We start from the raw sequence: 21,186 nt of genomic DNA, 5'->3' as shown, positions 1-21,186 counted from the left end.
AAGTAAAGCTGTGAGGACGCGGCGCGAGTCGTGCTTGGGTAGCTCAGTTGGTAGAGCAATTGCCCGCGAAAGGCAAAGGTCCCGAGATCGAGTCTCGGTCCGGCACACAGTTTTAATCTGCCAGGAAGTTTCAATCTAATTAATGTTTTTAAGCGTTAATTTTCAGCTCCGCAATTAGGAGCGCAGCCATTAGCGGTAGTAACTTGCAGCGGAGTTTACTAGCAGCTGCTATAAAAAAAAATAGGAAACATTTTTCATTGAAAATAATTTTAAATGCTAACGAGTAGAGAACAAAAGGCTTAGAGACTTTTATCTGAATATATTAACTTGATATAAAAGGAATCGAGAATAACAATAGACAAATTGACTATCGTCTGTCTGCCGCCATCTTAGCAAAAATATCTCCGCGGCAGTTTTGAATCGAGAATTTTAACAAACATAAATGTTGTTCGATATGAATGAATGCAAATAAATGTGCACCGGTGGTCCCGAATCTACTTTAAATGACGGCATTCAACTCAGATTGAATCTTTAAAAATAGTGCTCACAGCACGTTACGTAATATCAAGTTCTTATTTCCTGATGTATGAAGCCTAATTATTTCGGACGATTTACATGAAATATTTTAATAAGAGACATACGTCAGTGTTGTGTGCGGGTAGTATTATGTGACTAAATGTTCCTTTTGCTAGAGGAAAGTGCTTCCATCTTAAGTAACAATCGTGTGAAATCTGATAAATGATATGCAACTTAGTGCCACTCACACGACTTTACAGACAACATTTCTACACAACGTCAAGCGGAGATTTCTGTAGCAGACTGACAAATATTAGCCGGGATAATCATTTTTGAGATCAAACGAATTGTTGCGCTGACAACAGGTAACTGATTAAAATTCTTCTGGGTGTTATGCCGCGTCATTGCTAAAAACTAACAATAATAAACTAAAACCGACGTTTCGGCCGAATTGCAACTTCCTTCCTCAGGACATAACTGGTTTTGCATGGGGATAGGTGCTTCTATTTATTACAGACTATCGACGTCTGACGTCACTGTGGATATCCACGAATAGCCTCTTTCCTTCCATCTTCCCTTACGTCATGACTAGCCAATCATATTAGAGGGCCAATTAAAAGTTTTACAACAGTGTCGTCAGACATCGATAGTCTGTAATAAATAGAATCCCCATGCAAAACCAGTCGTGCTCTGAGTAAGGCCGTTGAAATTCGGCCGGAATGTCGGTTTTAGTTTATTATTGTTGTTATTTTCTAGCAATGACGAAGCATAATACCCAGAATAATTTTAATCAATATGACACCGGCCGCGGAAGCCTACGTTCTTACAATAGGTAACGGGTTTTATATTGTTTTTGGCCTACCTGAAATACCATTTATGAGTAATTAAAGTCACGAAATACTATAAACCGGTTCCGCTACAGCAGACACGCTGTAAATACACTAAAAAAAATTACATGAATTAAGAAAGAATTACCCGAACGGGTCAGAAATAGGTAGATATGAAGTACAGATGATTTATTCAAGTGAAAGACCTTAAAAAATTGAACAAGAAATAATGCGTTGGTCCACCTCTCGTTCTTACGCAAGCATTTATACGGCCTGGCATTGATTGATAGAGTTGTTGTCCTCCTGAGGGAAATTATGCTAAATTATGTCCAATTGGCGCTCTAGATCGACAAAATCCTCAGATGCTTGGAGGGCCGTGCCCATAACCCCCCAAACGTTCACAACTGGGGAGAGACCCGGCGATCTTTCTGACCAAGGCAGGGTTTGGCAAGCACGGAGGCAAGCAGTAGCAACTCTCACAGAGTGCGGGCGGCCGTTATCTTGCTGAAATGCAAGCTGTAAAATAACTGATTCTCCACTGCTGAAAAAAGAACCTTTTAAATAATAAAACATGACCTATACAAGGACTCTGACTACCCCTGTCAGTCATGGGCGAAAAAAAAATTTGGCATAGTCTTTGTCAGAACGTGCCGAATCTTACGTGGGACCAATAAGACGTTAATTTTAATCTAAATATGGTATGCCAATGTTTATGTAATAAAAAAATAAATTAGGTAATTCAGTACAATTATTATATAGATGCGATAAATCACTTTAACGGGGGCCAAATGAACGATTAAAGTCAATATAATTCCTGTAAACCTGCAAAAGTAAGAAAAAAAAATTATTGTAGGGGCCTACATAGACATCGCGCATCTGCTAGATGCCCACGAAATACGTAATTTTGTTTTGAAGCTGACAGCTGACGAGAAAATAGGTGCAAAAATACTATTGGTTACTTTTCAAGCAGTAATGGTGGACAGCATCAGCTGGTAATATACGTAATTTAATGCACAAAAAATAAAATATGTACTCCTTCCTAAAGAAGTTACATACAAACATTAAAATAAAATTATGAAGAGCAGCAAAATGTCTGAGAAGAATTTTGAAAGAAAATTATTAATTAAACTTTAATTCGGCGGGTTTTCAAAACTGTCAACAAAACGAAATAATGGAAAGAATATTTATTGGAACTAAACAAATTTGAACCTTGATATTGTGACTGTATTTTTAAAATAGATAATTTAACTGCAATTGTCTTTAATTCTGAAATGAGAGAGAGCGTAAAAATTTTCTTTTAATGTCTTAACTGTTGTTGCAGGCAGTGCGATGACGTCAGCGCGGACGATGTGTGAAGTTAATCCCGGTTCGTGGCGTGAAGTAATGATGGATCCTCCTGTTTCATTAATATTCCAGGCGGTGGTCCACGTCTCCGTTGTAGTCGAATCAGCTGGCAGCACTGGCGCGATAATATCAGTTCCAGTGTGTGCGTTGTCGTTACGCGCGCGACGTTTTATTGTTAAAAGTTTATCAATCACGCGGTGCGGATAGGTCGGAATTATGCAATGTCTTTAGTATCTACGATATATAGCCGGTTAATGCCAATAATTCGCACACTTCTTTCACCTTGTTGCCACAGGAAAACAGTCACATGTGTTTATCACTATAACAGTCCGTTAAACATCAGTTCAATTTACGTCGTCGTCTTTAAGACAGTTTGGATGATATAATAAATGTTTCTTGATCAAATCACAGCACTGTTCTTTTATTTAACATTTTGGTTTGTTCCACTTTCACGCAATTCTAACAGTTAGTGTCTCCGCACGACAATGGTGTCTGGTTCACGGCTAAAGCACACAGTATGTAAAATCGTCACCGCAAATACTCGATATACTTTTCAGGTTTTACTGTTCACTTAATAATGCACGATCTCCTATTAACACAGCGGACGCACTCTAATTGTTCCTCCGCGTATCACGGTCTTTCATGCCGAACTTCGCAACGTTTCTCCATCCGCGAACCGGCCACGATACCCCAACTCGCACGCTCTCTATCGATAGTCGTTCGCTCTCTCTCTCTGACACACAACTTCTCCTAGCCTAACCAAAGATTTACAAAGCATATAAAACGAGAACATTCATATTCGTACAATAAAGTTATAAAACAGTAGCAAAATGAATGAAGAAAAAATGTGACGTATTAACAAATAAAGAATAGCTGAAATAAATGATACATACGTACTATGACAAGGTAATGCACAAAAGAAAAAAATTAATATCGACTTTCGGGGAAAGCAATGTCTTAAGAAAGCCTAGGATGATTTACCGAGAAGGGCAACAAAACGGGGCGCAGAATAGCATCAACGTACCGAAGTACCGTAAACGTGCCGTGGATGAAAACCAAAGGGGTCCTGCAATGAAAATAAATGTCATCGCAGACTATCGCTCCTCGTTGTCGGGTTACAGTCTCACTGTTGTCCGGGGTGCCTCCAGACCCGTCTTCGCTGGACATTGGGGCTCTATTCGAAAACAGCAGTCAGCGAGATTCCAGGCCAAAGACGTGCCTGGACACTTCGTATATAGACTGCGTCTTTCAAACCTTGCTCAATGTTCGTAATGAATGACAATGGGAAGAGACTACAAACGTGACTCACTCCCTGCTACATCCACATCTACATAAATACCCCGCAAGCCATCGTACGGTGCGTGGCAGAGAGTGATGGCTTTCCAAATACAATAAATTAAATGAAATGAGGTGGAGTGATGTGGTGGCCCCCAACTACGCACCCTCTGACTCAACGTTGCAATATTAAGAGTTTTGGCTGGTTTCGCTGTCTAGGCGGTGAGATACGTAGTTGCCGCATTACAGGCCAAACACTGCCGAGTCTACAGAATACGATAAGAGTACACACATGAGTCGAATGGTCGAAGCTCTCTATCACTCTGCAATTGCGAAATATGAAAGCAGCATATAAATTTATAAATGAAAGATTGAAATTAAATAAAATCTGCAGGTACTATCTTAACGACTTTAAATGATGAGTACATAGTACACTACTGGCCATTAAGACTGCTACACCAAGAAGAAATACAGATGATAAACGTGTATTCATTGGACAAATATATTATACTAGAATTTTACATTTTCACGCTATTTGCGTGCATAGATCCTGAGAAATCAGTACACAGAACAACAACCCCTGGCCGTAATAACGGCCTTGATGCACCTGAGCATTAAGTCAAACAGAGCTTGGATGGCGTGTACAGGTACAGCTGCCCATGCAGCTTCAACACGATTCCACAGTTCATCAAGAGTAGTGACTGGCGTATTGTGACGAGTCAGTTGCTCGGCCACCATTGACCAGACGTTTTCAATTGGTGAGAGATCTGGAGAATGTGCTGGCCAGGGCAGCAGTCGAACATTTTCTGTATCCAGAAAGGCCCGTACAGGACCTGCAACATGCGGTCGTGCATTATCCCGTTGAAATGTAGGGTTTCGCAGGGATCGAATGAAGGGTAGAGCCACAGGTCGTAACACATCTGAAATGAAACGTCCACTGATCAAAGTGCCGTCAATGCGAACAAGAGGTGACCGAGACGTGTAACCAATGGCACCCCATACCATCACGCCGCGTGATACGCACCTGGGCATTAAGTCAAAAAGAGCTTGGATGGCGTGTACAAGTACAGCTGCCCATGCAGCTTCAACACGATTCCACAGTTCATTAAGAGTAGTGACTGGCGTATTGTGACGAGCCAGTTGCTCGGCCACCATTGACCAGACGTTTTCAATTGGTGAGAGATCTGGAGAATTTGCTGGCCAGGGCAGCAGTCGAACATCTTCTGTATCCAGAAAGGCCCGTACACGACCTGCAACATGCGGTCGTGCATTATCCAGCTGAAATGTAGGGTTTCGCAGGGATCGAATGAAGGGTAGAGCCACAGGTCGTAACACATCTGAAATGTAACGTCCACTGTTCAAAGTGCCGTCAATGCGAACAAGAGGTGACCGAGACGTGTAACCAATGGCACCACATACCATCACGCCGGGTGATACGCCAGTATGGCGATGACGAGTACACGCTTCCAATGTGCGTTCACCGCTATGTTGCCAAACACCGATACGACCATCATGATGCTGTGAACAGAACCTGGATTCATCCGAAAAAATGACGTTTTGTCATTCGTGCATCTAGGTTCGTCGAGTACACCATCGCAGGCGCTCTCGTCTCTGACGCAGCGTCAACGGTAACCGGAGCCATGGTCTCCGAGCTGATAGTCCATGCTGCTGCATACGTCGTCGAACTGTTCGTGCAGATGGTTGTTGTCTTGCAAACGTCCCCATGTGTTGACTCAGGGATCGAGACGTGGCTGCACGATCCGTTACAGCCATGCTTGTCTTCTCGACTGCTAGTGATAAGAGGCCGTTGGGATCCAGGACGGCGTTCCGTATTACCCTCCTGAACCCACCGATTCCATATTCTACTAACAGTCATTGGCTCTCGACCAACGGGAGCAGCAATGTCGCGTTACGATAAACCGCAATCGCGATAGGCTACAATCCTACCTTTAACAAAGTCGGAAACGTTATGGTACGCATTTCTCCTCCTTACACGAGGCATCACAAGAACGTTTCACCCGGCAACGCCGATCAACTGCTGTTTGTGTATGAGAAATCGGTTGGAAACTTTCCTCATTTCAAAGACATTGTATGTGTCCCCACCTTCGCCAGCCTTGTGTGAATGCTCTGAAAAGCTAATCATTTGCATATCACAGCATCTTCTTCCTGTTGGTTAAATTTCGCGTCTGTAGCACGTCATCTTCGTGGGGTAGCAATTTTAATGGCCTGTAGAGTAGAAGTACTTTTGGGAATGCGATATACACTCCTGGAAATTGAAATAAGAACACCGTGAATTCATTGTCCCAGGAAGGGGAAACTTTATTGACACATTCCTGGGGTCAGATACATCACATGATCACACTGACAGAACCACAGGCACATAGACACAGGCAACAGAGCATGCACAATGTCAGCACTAGTACAGTGTATATCCACCTTTCGCAGCAATGCAGGCTGCTATTCTCCCATGGAGACGATCGTAGAGATGCTGGATGTAGTCCTGTGGAACGGCTCAGTTGGACCAGCGTTCGTGCTGGACGTGCAGACCGCGTGAGACGACGCTTCATCCAGTCCCAAACATGCTCAATGGGGGACAGATCCGGAGATCTTGCTGGCCAGGGTAGTTGACTTACACCTTCTAGAGCACGTTGGGTGGCACGGGATACATGCGGACGTGCATTGTCCTGTTGGAACAGCAAGTTCCCTTGCCGGTCTAGGAATGGTAAAACGATGGGTTCGATGACGGTTTGGATGTACCGTGCACTATTCAGTGTCCCCACGACGATCACCAATGGCGTACGGCCAGTGTAGGAGATCGCTCCCCACACCATGATGCCAGGTGTTGGCCCTGTGTGCCTCGGTCGTATGCAGTCCTGATTGTGGCGCTCACCTGCACGCCGCCAAACACGCATACGACCATCATTGGCACCAAGGCAGAAGCGACTCTCATCGCTGAAGACGACACGTCTCCATTCGTCCATTCACGCCTGTCGCGACACCACTGGAGGCGGGCTGCACGATGTTGGGGAAGACGGCCTAACGGTGTGCGGGACCGTAGCCCAGCTTCATGGAGACGGTTGCGAATGGTCCTCGCCGATACCCCAGGAGCAACAGTGTCTCTAATTTGCTGGGAAGTGGCGGTGCGGTCCCCTACGGCACTGCGTAGGATCCTACGGTCTTGGCGTGCATCCGTGCGTCGCTGCGGTCCGGTCCCAGGTCGACGGGCACGTGCACCTTCCGCCGACCACTGGCGACAACATCGATGTACTGTGGAGACCTCACGCCCCACGTGTTGAACAATTCGGCGGTACGTCCACCCGGCCTCCCGCATGCCCACTATACGCCCTCGCTCAAAGTCCGTCAACTGCACATACGGTTCACGTCCACGCTGTCGCTGCCGTTTCATGTTGAGCAGACGTGCTTTTAATCTTCTCACGCGCGTCAGGTACTGTAGGTCGTCAGCAGGGGCGTTAAGCGCGTCCTTAAGACAGAGTGCGTAGAAGTCTGCTGTGCTTTTCTTCCAGTATGCTTTTTCCGCGCTGTATCTGATCAGTGCTCTTCTGATCGCTGGCTTGGCAAGTTCTGTCCACCACTCTATAGTGGAGTTGTATGCGTGACGTCTTTCTGAGCATTTCTCTACTGTGTCGGAGATTTCCGACCGTAGTTTCTCGTCTTTGAGGTGTTTGACGTTTAGTTTCCATCTCGCCTTTTGTCCAGCGGTCTTTCTTCTCGGCAGGTGGATTTTGGTTTCGTATGCGCAGTGATCAGAGAAAATCACTGGGCAGACCTCTACGTGCGATACAGAGGCGGCCAACTCTCTGCTCACGTACACCCTGTCTAATCTGCTTTTTCCCCTGTTGTAATGAAAAGTGAACTCTGTGTTCTGTTTGTTGAGCAGGCGCCACGAGTCGTCAAGTTTTAGACGCCTTATGAGCTCTTGCAGCTCCACGCATAGATTCGGTACCGGGATCTGATCTTCTGGTGCAGCTACGCAGTTAAAATCTCCTCCTAGCACAATGTTGGTGTCATTCTGTGGACAAAGACAGCATCACGGCCTGCCTAATAAACATCTACAGGCCACGATCAGAAGAAGCGCCGGTAGACACCAGTCACATACCGTTTAAGATGCGACACATCAGGCAACTGATCCTCGATAAAAGTTACGCACTGCCCACCGTAACAAACCCGCAGCTAAGGACGGCGAAAAACATCTACGGCGCACTAAGAGGGCAAACACACAGAACAAGAATCGAGATAAAATCTCCAGACCACGACTGGCCAGTCGTCTGGAGAAATATCTCAGAAAAAGCAATACCGGAGCACGCCAGATCTACGTGGTACAAAGTAGTGCACAACACCGTACCGACCAACGAGAGACTGGCGCGAATCCGTATAAAAGAATCGCCCAATTGTGAAACGTGCAACGAAAAGGACACTGTGGAGCACCGTTTCCTATGCAGGGCAACCAGCAACATATGGGAGACAAGCAAGAAGATAATAGCCCACATGAACAGAAGCGACCCAAGAAACATCCAAGTCACGGCTCTCACCGTCCCTGACGCGAAACCGTTCCCTAGGCCAAAACGAACGGCCACGATGTGGATACTCGCCATGACTGCACACGCAGTCATTGCCAAAAAGCAGTCAGACAGCGCGCAGTTCCTCACGGACTTGTGGGAAGAGCACAAGAGGGCAAAACAACGCGCTACATATCGTCAGACTTTCCACAACTTCCTGGAGATCCCGCTGACCGCCGCCTTCAGGGACGCCCTGTCTGCCGCCACGTGACGTGTCCGCCACCGCCACCACCGTTGCCGCCGCCGCCGCCGCCGCTGCCATCGCCGCCGTCCACCGCCACAAACCCCCCCACGCCCTTGCCGCAGTCGCAGATGTCCTCCCACATCCCAAAAGCACCAACAGTGATGCGTGTGTTACAGTGCTAAAGTGCTTTTTATTAAAAAAATAAAAAAAAAGTGACAGTGAAAAGTGATCGAACGCGTAAAAGTTTACAATATAGTGTCAATATAACCGTAGCTCCGAGTGTCTTTTGTGTTTTTTTTTGTTTTTCTACCTTCCATCGTGTGCAATCGAGAGGTGTGCGAAACTGTGAGTACCACAAAACTATTACAGGCCTATCAGTACAACAAACTAGTGATTTACATGCTTATATATGTCTGTCTCTCCACCACGAATAGTTTCCTCCATTCAGTCTTCCTTACTCTCACGCACCACCTATAATAAACTAGCTCTAAAATTGTACTATAAAATGCTTCCTAGTGAATTGCTCTTTGCTCAATCGAAAAAAAATTGGTTTAATAATTCGCTAAAATAGTAATGTCCTTTTTCTTTTGTCATGGATTGTTTAATATGTTAAGATAGTTTTTCATGAGCGTTTCCCCTTTGGATACCACTTTACCCATCAAACAAGAGCTGACAACTGATACACTCGTTAATATTTCTATCAAACTGATTTCATGCCTAGTGCATGTCCCACTAAGGTCTCGTTTTTCAAGACCCAACGTAAAATGCCTCCCCCTTGTTTTCTAACACAAGGTTTAAAAAGAGGATAGTAATAACACAACATTATTTTAAAATGAATAGAGCACATCCTCAACTCAAAACGTCTACAAAAATAATAACAATAATAATACCATAACTAGTAATAAGTAAAATTCCATAAAATAACTTTGTTTTCTTATATACTCATTATTCTCTGTAAATAACTAGATCGTACAATCAATGCTTACTCCATATTCACTCTGCCATACGTATAAATGTAGCGTACAAAGGCTCAGAAAAGCTAAATTGCTAAACTACAACAATAAACGGTGCAAGAAACAACTAAAAAAACCTCTGACTGACAGACTTTCGAAAAATATTAAAAAATTAAAAAAAAAAATACCAAATGAAATAATTACCTGGACAGTACAGTAACAGAAAAATAAAAATAAAGAATGGATTGTCTCGTCTCTACAAGTAAAATGTAAACTGTATTTTGTAAAACGAATTTGTTATTTTGTAAATAAAAGTCTATATACGTTAAAAAAAAAAAAAAATGAGCAGCTGCGGAACGAAAGGTCCTTGGTTCAAATCTTCCGTCAAGTGAAAATTTTAATTTTTTATTTTCAGTTTATGTGACAAACTCTTATGTTTTCATCACTTTTTGGGAGTGATTATCACATTCACAAGAAAACCTAAATCGGGCAAGGTAGAAGAATCTTTTTACCCATTCGCCAAGTGTACAAGTTAGGTGGGTCGTCAACATATTCCTGTCATGTGACGCACATGCCATCACCAGTGTCGTATAGAATATATCAGATGTGTTTTCCTGTGGAGGAATCGGTTGGCCTATGACCTTGCGATCAAATCTTGTCGGTTCCCATTGGAGAGGCACGTCCTTTCGTCTACTAATCGCATGGTTTTGCGATGCGGTCGCAAAACACAGACACTAAACTTATTACAGTGAACATAGACGCCAATGAACGAACGGACAGATAATAACTATGCAAAAATAAAGAAAATAAAATTTTCACTCGAGGGAAGACTTGAACCAGCTGCTCACGCTACCACGAGACCACGGCGCTCCTGAGTTAACAGTGTCCATGATGTTGCCTATGTCGCCCATGAACTACTCAGTTTGTATATTTTGCTTATTTTTTCACAGTTCCACACAACTTCTTCCTGTTTTCTCAATTCATCTGTGTTCAGTTTATCAAGGCCTATCCACTGTGCCAACTTATAGCTAAATCTGAGGAGGGTGCGATGGGGAGGTTCCCTTGTTAGTAACGAGCGCTGTGATTGGCTAGAGCGCTCCCTCCATGTCTCCAAGCCAACGTGCACTCATAAACATATTGAAACGCATACCAAATACTGGATTTACATGTAAATAACTTGAAATTAAATAAATATTCCTATGGCTGGACCATAAACACACTCTAACACACGTTATTAGATACATAAACAAATTAAATAAGGAATAGAACAAAAGGTAGGCCAGTAGCCTAATGTCTCTTTGCTTTCTAAAACACAGTAAATATTTAACCAATTTCTTCACGAATGGTATATATCGGATATAAACAAAGACATAGATGAATAAATATATTTAAAAGCATTCTGCAAACCGTTTTTTTGTGTAACTGTGGAGTACTTATGCCTGGCGCAATCCATAGTAATCGGCCACTTTGACCTCGAATAACTCATGTACTAATCAAGTTACTTGCCTGTAATTTATATCAATTTAGGTTTACACTAATAGCTTTCTAGAGGCATGACGATCGACGGAATCGGATGAAGCGTTTAGATTTTGGAAATTCGTTGCTGGGTGTTACTTGTATAATTTACTGTCAGATACTAAACTTTAAACTAATAAACATATTGAATATCTGATTACACCATCAGAATCGTCGTACAAATAATGGTAATGTACATGTTTCTTTTTGAGGTATCATGATTCATCTGGCTACTATTAATTTCCATACGAACTGTGAAATGTCTGCCATTAAGGTTTCACAAAGTCCGCCATCTTTGGCCCTCCCGGCGCACAGCGTCACCGAGGAATTCCCAGCCACGTGCTCTGGCCGTTCTGAGGTACCACGTGTTTGCTAACGATCTCTGCCCTGCCGAGCGGCCCGAGTGTTGGCCGTCAACTCTGAACTCAGAATATTTCCAGGGCACTGCAACTCGCCCGTTACGTCACTCACCTCCACTTATTAACATTATGGCTTGCCAGAATGTTCAGAAGCAGCACTCTCCAGTTCATGTAAGTACACATAAAACAAATTTCAGAGAACAGAGTTAAATGATTAAACGCCAGGCCATTCGTGTTTACAAACTCTTTGTAGTGGTGTGGAAGCAGCATGAATTGCGAAATAACTTAAACTAACACAAATTATGAATGAAACGACATGTTAATTAAATGCCTGCATTTCAGTTATGCACCATCAAGTTTTTGGACAAGAAATAAAATCTTTAAATACACTTCCACTTACGTGCGATTTTGTAAGCACTTCTTGTGCCACTCACTCAGCGCTAGGGCTCCTTCTTGCACTAATTTTTTCCGTCGCACTACACACTCTCACACGTATTTTAGCATGAACTATTGATCAACTCACATCAGTCTTTTGACCAAGTGCCTCGCAGAAATCGTGTCTGCCTCTGAAATCCGAGCTCCACCGTTTATCGTGACAAATATGTCTAGAACGAAAACCAAAACTAGAAACCCGTCAACAAACCACTTCCCAAAACCAACCAGGATCCTCGCTAAAGATTCCCTCCAGCGGAAAACGATACTTTAGGAACAAAGTCACAAGGCAAACGACTGAATCACAGTAAGCTCAAATCCCCATAAGTTCTATTCAATTCAATTCAATTCAGATCCATCCTTCCTACCGCCACACATGAAAAATGTGTGTGCACATACAATTAGAATTTTAATACTCTTCAAATTGACCACTAAATTCTTTGCCATACTCTCATACAAAGCATAAATCAATATATATTTTACTAAAATCTACGGGGTCACTAACCTCCACGCACCCTCAGTGCTCAAACTTCCCCCTTTTGCACACGTACAGTGCTACAATAAACCAATAAATTGCTAACGAATCCATAAATCAACATATAAATTATCCCTCCAAAATTACTACCACTAATTACAGATGAGAATAGCTTCTCACTTCTGCCCTTTTTCAATATACCCTTACCTATTTTAAACTTCTCTGGTTTCCATTATGCTGCAGCAACGACCGTAACGTTCTACCATACCAACGCCAATCAGTCTCACTAGAATCACACTCCTCAATTTGTACGAACCTCATTACACAAACCATCCCCGTTGTTTGTTTGTTGTGGTCTTCAGTCCAGAGATTGGTTTGATGCAGCTCTCCATGCTACTCTATCCTGTCCAAGCTTCTTCATCTCCCAGTACCTACTGCAACCTACATCCTTCTGAATCTGTTTAGTGTATTCATCATTTTTACCCTCCACGCTGCCCTCCAATACTAAATTGGTGATCCCTTGATGCCTCAGAACATGTCCTACCAACCGATCCCTTCTTCTAGTCAAGTTGTGCCACAAACTTCTCTTCTCCCCAATCCTATTCAATACCTCCTCATTAGTTGTGTGATCTACCCATCTAATCTTCAGCATTCTTCTGTAGCACTACTTTTCGAAAGCTTCTATTCTCTTCTTGTCTAAAATATTTATCGTCCACGTTTCACTTCCATCCATGGTTACACTCCATACAAATACTTTCAGAAACGACTTCCTGACACTTAAATCTATACTCGAAGTTAACAAATTCCTCTTCTTCAGAAACCCGTTCCTTGCCATTGTCAATCTACATTTTATATCGTCTCTACTTCGACCATCATCAGTTATTTTGCTCACCAAATAGCAAAACTCTACTCCTTTAAGTGTCTCATTTCCTAATCTAATTCCGGCAGCATCACCCGATTTAATTCGACTACATTCCATTATCCTCATTTTGCATTTGTCGAAAACCATCCCCATCCACACTATTTACTTCAGCCCTTTCTAAATTTTCTGTAAGTTATTCCACACATTTCGACGATTCACTATCCGCAGCATGCACATCTTTACTGCACTGTTTCCCCCCCTCCCCCCCCCCCCCCCCCCCAAATATCGACACTTGCAGCTTCAAGAAAATTACACATCAATTCACTGTTGAACACTTTACCTTCCTGGAATAGTACACCGATGCCTAAACCACCATCATCATAATTATTCATCCAGCAACGTTATCTGCTAATTCTAAAGTTTAAACTAATCACCATATTGAAAATCTGATTACGCCATCAGAATCGTCGTGCAAATAATTGTAATGTGCATGTTTCTTTTTGACGTATTATGATTCATCGGGCTACTATTAATTTCTATACAGACTGTGAAATGTCTGCCATTAAGGTTTCACGAAGTCCGCCATCCTTGGCCCTCCCGGCGCACAGCGTCACCAAGGAATTCCCAGCCACGTGCGCGATGGACCACGTGTTCTGGCCGTTGTGTTTGCTAAGGATCTCGGTCCTGCCGCGCTGCCCGAGCGGTGGCCGCCAACTCTGAACTTAGAATATTTCCAGGGCGCCGCAGCTCTCGCGTTACAAGAGTACCTTGCAGCACTATTGTTTCCTTTCCTGTCCCACTCGCAAATGGAGCGAGGGAGGAACTGCCTATACGCCTCCCTGTAAGCCTTATTTCTCGAATCTTATCTTTGCGGTCCTTATACGTCTGTACAATCGTTCGGCAATCAGCTTCAAATGCCGGTTCTCTGAATTTTCTCCACAGTGTTTCTCGAAAAGAGCTTCGCCTTCCCTACGCATTTGAGTTCCCGAAGCATCTCCGTAGCACTTGTGTGCTGTTCGAACCTACTGGTAACAAATCTAGCAGCCCGCCTCTGAATTGCATCGAGATCTTCGTTCATTCCGAACTGGTACGGATCCCAAACACTTGAGCAGTTCTCAAGAATAGGTCGCACCGGCGTCCTGTATGCGGTCTCCTATACAGATGAACCACTCTGTCCTAAAATTCTTCCAATCAAGCGAAGTCGACCACAATTCTCACATGCTGGTTCCATTTCATATCGCTTTCCAACGTTACTCCCAGATATTTAAACGACTTGACTGTGTCAAGCAGGAAACTAGTAATGCTGTAACCGAACATTACGGGATTGTTTTTCCTACTCACCCACATTAACCTACATTTTGTGCATTTAGAACTAGCTGCCATTTATTACACTGAACTGCGGCACCTTACCATACACCACAGCATCGTCAGCAAACAACCGCAGATTACTGCCCACCCTGTCCGCCAAATCATTTACGTATACAGAGTGGTCCTATTATACTTCTCTAAAGGACTACATCCTTGTCTCTGATGAATATTCGCCATCGAGAACAATGTACTGGGTTCTAGTCTTGGAGCGACTCACATATCTGTGAACTTATTCCATATGCTCGTACATTCCTTAACAGCCTGCAATGGGGAACCGTGTCAAATGATTTTCGGAAATCTAGAAATATGGAATCTGCCTGTTGCCCTTCATCCATAGTTCACAGCATATCATGTGAAAAAAGGCAAGCTGACTTTCGCACGAGCCATGCTTTCTAAGCCATGCTGATTCGTGGACACAAGCTGCTCAGTCGCCAGAATTTTTTATTTATTTTCGGGATGAGAATATGTTCGACTGCTTCTCAACTGCTACTCCACTTTCATGATCTTCCAGTCTAAAAATGGCAACGTGGCGCCCGTGCAAGTCGTATATATGAGCTTTCAGCCCCTCTATTTCAACTCTGCTATCTTCAGAACAACATTGTCAAAAGCACTTGGCTGCTGATTTTTTATTTGTATGAACTAGATTTCGGCTTATTAGACCCTCTTCGGATAACTACTGCCTATTGTTTACAAGGAGCTTGAGTTCTTACGAACCAAACATTCTGTTCTAAGATATAAGGCACGTACACACTATCTTTAGTTGTAGTATTGTCTTTGGAATTGTGAAACGAGTCGTTTGACTTTTTTGTTCTGTAAAACTGGTCTTTAACATAATAAATCACATTGTATGGTTTGTCAGTACCATGCATGACAACAATTAGAATTATTTAGAATACACATTATTACAAAATTACAATTTTTTTGGTATTTGTTGTGAACTGTTGCACTGGACACTAATTGTTGGTTGTACAACAGCTATGTTTTCTTTGGCGGTTACATTTTGTTATTAGAAAATTGTGCTTTAATATATACCAAATGTTACATTGTTACAGTTGATTTACAGTTAGGAATGTAAACACATAAGGGATATTACATTGTATTGGGGGTGTGAATTTGTTTACTGTTGGGACACTTTGTGGTTAGTAGCATGTTTACTTCATTGTGTAAAGTTTAAGAGTGGTGATGTGCTCAGTTGCAATTAGTAATTTAGGACCAGCTGGGGATTTAGGGCTAAGTGTTTGTTAGTTTCAAGTTCTTCTAGTAGGCCGAGTTTTCTGCCTTTGTTGGCTATATGTAGCACTTCTGTGTGTGTTAAATATTTAGTGTCCTTCTCTGAGCACATGTTCAGCAAAGGTGGAGTCTGATTTATTTAGTCTCCAGCTGCGTTCATGTTCAGTCAGCCTTGTTGATATGGCCCGGCCCGTTTGACAAATGTACAGTTTATTGCAGTCAGTGCAGGTTATTTTGTAGACCCCACTGTTGCTTAGTTTATCTGTTTTGTCCTTGCTGTTGAATAGGAGATTAGCTGTAGTGCCTCTTACATAAAATGAAGTTTTATAGTTTTAGGATTTCAGTGTTTTGGCTAGTTCGTCTGATAGCTTACCTAGGAATGGAATAGTACACCAGTCGGTTTTTGGTGTGATTGTTATTTCAGAGGGGGCATAAATGTAGGGCAAGATTTTCCTTCTTGTGCAAGATTTTGTCAACTAACTCGAGGTTATAGCCATTGTTATATGCAATATATTTAAGTGTTATTCAACCCTCAATGTGGAATTGTTCTACCAAGAAGCGACGGAAGAATCCATAAATAAGATTGTCAAAAGCATTCTCTAAATCTACAGAGGGTATAAAACTTGGTCTGGCTTTCTTCAAGCTACATTTTGAGATAAGTCGTACAGTCACTATTGCCTCGCGTGGACTGCCTCGCCCTGGATTTCAGCTGTACTACAGCGTCAGTGAAGATTAGAGAGACTGCCGCGGTACTGTGCTTTGTTCTGCATCCAGTTAAACCATTAACTGCGGACGGGGCTCTATTGAGTCCTTGGTACACATACGTGCACTTTCAGAATTCAAGTCGCAAAAGTAATAAACGGTATTTACCAAGTGAAAACGTGTATGAGACGTTGTTGTAGGTTATGTAGTTTCAGTTTTTGCTGTTACCTCGCGCCACTTCCCCTCGCAGTGGCACTTACAGTTGTTTGCAAATATGACTCAGCAGAATGATGAAGAATGCCTCTAAATGTAGCTATGAAGGATGTGCTTCATGCACAAGAAGCGTGTACAAGAGGTGAAATATAAACGTTTTTACTTACAAACAACTGCTTTTTAAAATTCAGTGGACAAAACTCTTAATATTTATTCTAGAATACTTTTTTCTTCTACTGGATAGGACCTGACGTACAAATACACTCCTGGAAATGGAAAAAAGAACACATTGACACCGGTGTGTCAGACCCACCATACTTGCTCCGGACACTGCGAGAGGGCTGTACAAGCAATGATCACACGCACGGCACAGCGGACACACCAGGAACCGCGGTGTTGGCCGTCGAATGGCGCTAGCTGCGCAGCATTTGTGCACCGCCGCCGTCAGTGTCAGCCAGTTTGCCGTGGCATACGGAGCTCCATCGCAGTCTTTAACACTGGTAGCATGCCGCGACAGCGTGGACGTGAACCGTATGCGCAGTTGACGGACTTTGAGCGAGGGCGTATAGTGGGCATGTGGGAGGCCGGGTGGACGTACCGCCGAATTGCTCAACACGTGGGGCGTGAGGTCTTCACAGTACATCGATGTTGTCGCCAGTGGTCGGCGGAAGGTGCACGTGCCCGTCGACCTGGGACCGGACCGCAGCGACGCATGGATGCACGCCAAGACCGTAGGATCCTACGCAGTGCCGTAGGGGACCGCAACGCCACTTCCCAGCAAATTAGGGACACTGTTGCTCCTGGGGTATCGGCGAGGACCATTCGCAACCGTCTCCATGAAGCTGGGCTACGGTCCCGCACACCGTTAGGCCGTCTTCCGCTCACGCCCCAACATCGTGCAGCCCGCCTCCAGTGGTGTCGCGACAGGCGTGAATGGAGGGACGAATGGAGACGTGTCGTCTTCAGCGATGAGAGTCGCTTCTGCCTTGGTGCCAATGATGGTCGTATGCGTGTTTGGCGCCGTGCAGGTGAGCGCCACAATCAGGACTGCATACGACCGAGGCACACAGGGCCAACACCCGGCATCATGGTGTGGGGAGCGATCTCCTACACTGGCCGTACACCACTGGTGGTCGTCGAGGGGACACTGAATAGTGCACGGTACATTCAAACCGTCATCGAACCCATCGTTCTACCATTCCTAGACCGGCAAGGGAACTTGCTGTTCCAACAGGACAATGCACGTCCGCATGTATCCCGTGCCACCAAACGTGCTCTAGAAGGTGTAAGTCAACTACCCTGGCCAGCAAGATCTCCGGATCTGTCCCCCATTGAGCATGTTTGGGACTGGATGAAGCGTCGTCTCACGCGGTCTGCACGTCCAGCACGAACGCTGATCCAACTGAGGCGCCAGGTGGAAATGGCATGGCAAGCCGTTCCACAGGACTACATCCAGCATCTCTACGATCGTCTCCATGGGAGAATAGCAGCCTGCATTGCTGCGAAAGGTGGATATACACTGTACTAGTGCCGACATTGTGCATGCTCTGTTGCCTGTGTCTATGTGCCCGTGGTTCTGTCAGTGTGATCATGTGATGTATCTGACCCCAGGAATGTGTCAATAAAGTTTCCCCTTCCTGGGACAATGAATTCACGGTGTTCTTATTTCAATTTCCAGGAGTGTAATAAATAATAAAAATAGTATAGAATATAACTACACGTAGCAAAAGTAAAACAAGTGATAAAAATATTTTTCTTTACTTATTTTGTCATCGGGACTGAAGAAGTTATGACGTCATTAGCGTAGCATTTCATTGTTGTAGCCGTTTCCGCGCTCGTAATAGGCTGTATTCGTGCGTGTTTCGTCACAGCGTGGACAGACAATATTTATCCTGGCACTGCGTCACTCACCGTCCGTTCTATTGTGGAGACTGCGTCAGAGCAAACACTGTCTGCGTCGGTACATATTCCTACGTGACAGAGTACACGCCCACGCACGCACGTATACACACACACACACACACACACACACACACACGTAGGCACGCAGTACAACCTGCAAAAAAAATTTGACTAGAGGTGGAGTATGAGACATCTACATTATGGTGACTGATATTTTCACTACCTGATCAAAAATATCCGTACAGCATCACGTAACGCGGAATCGACACCACAATGTCACTAGTGTACAAGGAGGTGGGGAGAAGTATTGTCTTATCAGTAAATACAGTAAACTGTAACTGCAGAATGGGTCGGTGTGGACATATCTATGACTTTATAGCCGACACCTCCGATTTCACGTGTCCGTAACTCGCCACTTCTTGATGCAACGAATCGCGTGTAATCGAAGCAAATATATCCGTTACAGTTTTTGTGTTACTATTGCCTAACGAAGTGTGGGTGTGACATAGTGTAGTTCCCCTTCTGTCGATTGATAACGTGCTTAAGGCCAGGCTCTCCTTCAAATCAGGAAAAAACTGGCAAATTTTGGACTTTTTTTCGTTTTTGAGATGATGAAAAGACATGCAAAGGATCTGTTTGAGGACTACGACTGATCATAATTTGAAATTTATTTTATATTTTCAGTAAAAAACAAGATGGTGTCCGTAATTATGATTTGATCAAGGGACAGCGACTTTGAAGTACGCAAACTGCGTGCAGTGTAATTCCTCTGGAGTTACCTGAAATGAGAAGTCGATAGCATCGATTGATACTGCATTAAATTTATGGAAACTTATATGTAATCACAATTAATAACCTTAAATTTAACGGTATGGTGTTAACTTGAACTCTGAGTTCACTGTTTGTGGGTTTCCTTCTCTGTTTATGGCTTTACAAAAAATAATTAATGTTAACAAATTTCAGATGTTATAAGCTCCCAACAAAAGTGTTTACTTTTCGGTGGTCAAAGGCAGTTTTGAAAAATCGTTTCTCGAGAAAAATCTGTTTAGAGTTTAGGGAAAACTTCTATGTGTATTACTAGCTGGGGTACTAGGCTTCGCTCAGGGGGTTAGTAATCGAATTTTCCATTCATGCAACAGAATCCTGGTGTTTCTCTTGTGCATTTAATCGCGTTGCAAAATCAGCAGATGTTACCCATTTTTCCTATTACGACGTCTTTGTGTTTGCTATATTCTTTGTGGTGTCACCGCTAGACACCACACTTGCTAGGTGGTAGCCTTTAAATCGGCCGCGGTCCGGTAGTATACGTCGGACCCGCGTGTCGCCACTGTGAGTGATTGCAGACCGAGCGCCGCCACACGGCAGGTCTAGAGAGACGTCCTAGCACTCGCCCCAGTTGTACAGCCGACATTGCTAGGAATGGTTCACTGACAAATACGCTCTCATTTGCCGAGACGATAGTTAGCATAGCCTTCAGCTACGTCATTTGCTACGACCTAGCAAGGCACCATTACCAGTTTATATTGAGATTGTTATTAATGTATCATCAAGAGCGATGTCCTCCAATTATGGATTAAAGTTAAGTATTCCAAGAGCTCCCTACTTTATTTCTTAGACTCAACACCTTTAACTGTTCCAGACCTCACGCCAGTCTGCGTGAGCTTAAACGCGTGCATTTCGGCCTCCTCTAGCAACACGGTGTTGGCTCTTCAGCCAACACATCATTCTTTAATCGGGTCGTAGTGGAATGCATCATTTGTTAGGCTGTACTGTTTACTTCTCGTACCTGCTTCTCGTAGGGTGATGTTTTCATTTCTGGCTTGAGTTCGCAGTCTTCTGTTATAAGATTTTGTCGCAATTCTTGATTCTTCGATCCGTTCATTTCGTTGTTCTTTGGTTTCTATGCTTTTCACGGTGCTCGTTCTTGTTAGTTGGGAACTTAAAAGTGCTTCACGCTCTTCATCTGTTTCGTTTTTTCGCTGTCCTTTTTCTTTTTGCAGTTTTTCCTCAGAACTGGCAAACTTTCTTCCTCTTTTACGTTAGAGCACTGTCTAAAACAAAAATCAAATCAGCTTTTATTAACAAATACACTAAGTACGCTTAACAACTTTTCACACTTACTTTCGCTTTATATTCAGTCACTGTACCACTTTGATTACTCGCACTTTGCTGTTTGTTGTTATCCACTCACTGCACTACTTTTTCGGTTCCTCCCTTCATCACTGATAAGAAACTGACATTCGAACCTGTGATGGGTGCTGCTTTATATAACCTTACCAATGAGTAGCCCCACCAGTGGCGAATTCCAGAACGTACTAAGGAGACTTCGAATGGTCCACATATTTTCAGAACATTCCGCAACATTCGAGAGTGTTCTGGAATGTCCCAAAATGATCTGGGATGTTTCCGAACATTCTGGAATCTTCCCGAATGTTCCAGACTGTTCCGGAAC

This window comes from Schistocerca americana, chromosome 9 (assembly GCF_021461395.2).
Source record: "Schistocerca americana isolate TAMUIC-IGC-003095 chromosome 9, iqSchAmer2.1, whole genome shotgun sequence".
NCBI classification, from domain to species: Eukaryota; Metazoa; Arthropoda; class Insecta; order Orthoptera; family Acrididae; genus Schistocerca; species Schistocerca americana.
This window is presented reverse-complemented; position numbering follows the sequence as displayed.